The sequence below is a fragment of the Puma concolor genome, chromosome C2, assembly GCF_028749965.1.
Source record: "Puma concolor isolate L17-30 chromosome C2, mPumCon1.1.hap2, whole genome shotgun sequence".
Classification (NCBI taxonomy): domain Eukaryota; kingdom Metazoa; phylum Chordata; class Mammalia; order Carnivora; family Felidae; genus Puma; species Puma concolor.
The window spans coordinates 86127972-86130455 of record NC_141675.1 but is presented as its reverse complement, the minus strand read 5'-3'; the positions used below and the strand labels follow the sequence as shown (position 1 = coordinate 86130455).

Below are 2484 nucleotides of genomic sequence, written 5' to 3'. Positions count from 1 at the left end.
TTCTGCACCACAGTGGGGCGGACTGTGGGCATTTCGCAACCAACTTGTTTTAAATAAGATCGTTCGGGTGTGAACTCTAGACCCTGAAGTGGGCTGGCTGGCTGTGCCGATTAATAATCAGAGCAGTAGATGCTCGCTCCATTTTGCTGTGCAGGGGAACGTGGAGAGCAGAGTCTTTTATAACAATCCTTGAGAGAGAGATGAGGGTGACAGCGTGTCCCCTGCCGAGTCCCAAGCAGGGATGGATCAGCCCCTCCGCCTCCTTTGTAGATTGTAAATTCCTGGGGAAGAGATCTCTAGTCTGAGAAGTCAGCAGTGTTCCCGGAAAGAAATGATTCCTCTCCTTTCTTCACAGCACTTTTAAAACAAATCAGACTGTATCTGACTAGATGGCCAGCTCACTAACAGCTGATCTCCCATTGGAGTTCTCTGGGGCTCTCTGCCTCCGAGGTCTTCAGTCCCTGAGCTATAGAAGCTTTCACTAGGTTTTTTTTGTCTTTTTTTTTTTTTAATGTTTATTTATTTTTGAGAGAAAGAGAGAGAGACAGAGTGTGAGCAGGGTAGAGGCAGAGAGAGAGAGGGAGACACAGAATCCGAAGCAGGCTCCAGGCTCTGAGCTGTCAGCACACAGCCTGATGCGGGGCTTGAACCCGCGAACCGTGAGATCATGACCTGAGCCAGAGTCAGGCGCTCAACCAACTGAGCCACCCAGGTGCCCCTGGACTTCACTAGTTTTAATGGCGGCTGGTGAAAGGCTGTCTTTGTCCTCTTGAGGCCTGAGGTGCCTCTCGGGCTAGGATGCCAGGCAGTGGGTGCTCATCCAAGAGGCTGGACAGGGGCCGGGCTTACGTCTGGGGTCCCGGCTCAGGCAGCCCTGCTCTCTTGGCTCTGACTGTATACTCAGAGCTGTACAGGAAAGGCCGGGTGGGCTATGGGCTGTGGGGCCTCCGTGTGGCCCTGGAAAGCACCCCTCTGCTGCCTCCAGCTGTTTGCTGAGTGATTGCATCCTTGGGAAGCCTTCCCTGAGCTCCTGACCAGTCTCATCATGATATCAACTACTCCTTCTTGGCTCTAATCATTGCAGTTTTAGGTGAATTTGTGTAATTCTTCATTTAATGTCTCCCTTCCAAGAAACTGTGTGCTCCACGAGGGCATGGTAAACCCACCATTGTGCCAAACCCCGTGTCTGACACATCGTTGATGCAATAAACATATTTCGGGGGCGCCTGGGTGGCTCAGTCAGTTGAGCGTCTGACTTCGGCTCAGGTCATGATCTCACAGTTCGTGGGTTTGAGCCCCGTGTCGGGCTCTGTGCTGACAGCTCAGAGCCTGGAGCTTGCTTCGGATTCTGTGTCTCACTCTCTCTCAGCTCCTCTCCCACCTGTGCTCTCTCTCTCTCTAAATAAATATTTAAAAAAACAATACACATATTTCAGTTGAATGAATAAATGATTGAATGAATGGATCTCTGAATTTGTCAAGTTCTTGATCTCTTGAGTTAGGCCTGGTGCCCCATGGGGCTGGCCTGGGGAGAGAAGTTCTCTCTGCTGTTAACTGTTGAACAGGCATTACCAATTCCCAGGCAGATGGGCTCAGGATGGGATGGCTGTGGTTATGGGAGGAGATGTGAGCCTCAGCTCAGAAGGTAGCCTTGAGAGAGGACTGGCACTGAGATCAGAGCCCAGGGTGCAGGGCACTGAGTAGGGATGTGTCTGTACAGCCAGACACGCTGGAGCTTTGGTCCAGGCTTCCATTTCGTAAACATGATGATGAGACAAGTAGGTACAGCTTGAGGTTTGTATGTATCTTTTTAAATCTGTGGTTTTAGATTTTTAAATTAATGAAGGAAGAGAAGAAACCTGAGTGGCCAGTAAGCATTTGAAGACCTCTTTAGTAATCATAGAAATGCAAATTTAAACAACAAAGAGATACCTTTTCTATCCAACAGCTTGGCAAAAAGGAAAGGGCCCAACAGTGCCAATGGTGTTGGTGAAGAGGTGGGGAGAACTTCACAGGACAGGAGGGAGGATGTAAATTGCATTGAGAGCTCTTTGGGGGCATATGGTTGATCCTAAAATGTGCACACCTGAGGACCCAGTGATCCATTTCTAGGTACAAGCTCTAGTCTGGAGCAGTGGTTCTCAAACTTTAGTTTGCATCCAAACCACCTGGAGGGTTTGCTAAAACAGATTGCCTGACGCCAACCCCAGGGTCTGGTTCAGTCTAATGTGGGCCCTGAGAATTCTCATGTCTACTAATTTTTCAGGCAATGCTGATGCTGTTGGTCCTGGGACCACACTCGGAGAAGCACTGTTCCATTCTTGCTTACGTGCCCAGGAAAACATGCCTAGTGATGTTCATTGTACCATTTCTTATGGCAAATCTTAGAAACAAACCCAAACTCCATCTGTGGAGGAGAGGAGAAAGATACCGTGGCATATTACACAATCGAATTATTATATGGAAGTTAAGTGAATGAAACAA

The 2484-nt window shown here is 48.8% G+C and overlaps 1 non-coding gene across 1 annotated transcript; it reads right to left on the bottom strand.

Moving 5' to 3' along the window:
• Positions 1-629: 629 nt before the first annotated feature.
• Positions 630-714, bottom strand: TRNAQ-CUG (transfer RNA glutamine (anticodon CUG)). Its single transcript has one exon. It is a non-coding gene; the product is annotated as a tRNA-Gln (tRNA).
• Positions 715-2484: the final 1770 nt, after the last annotated feature.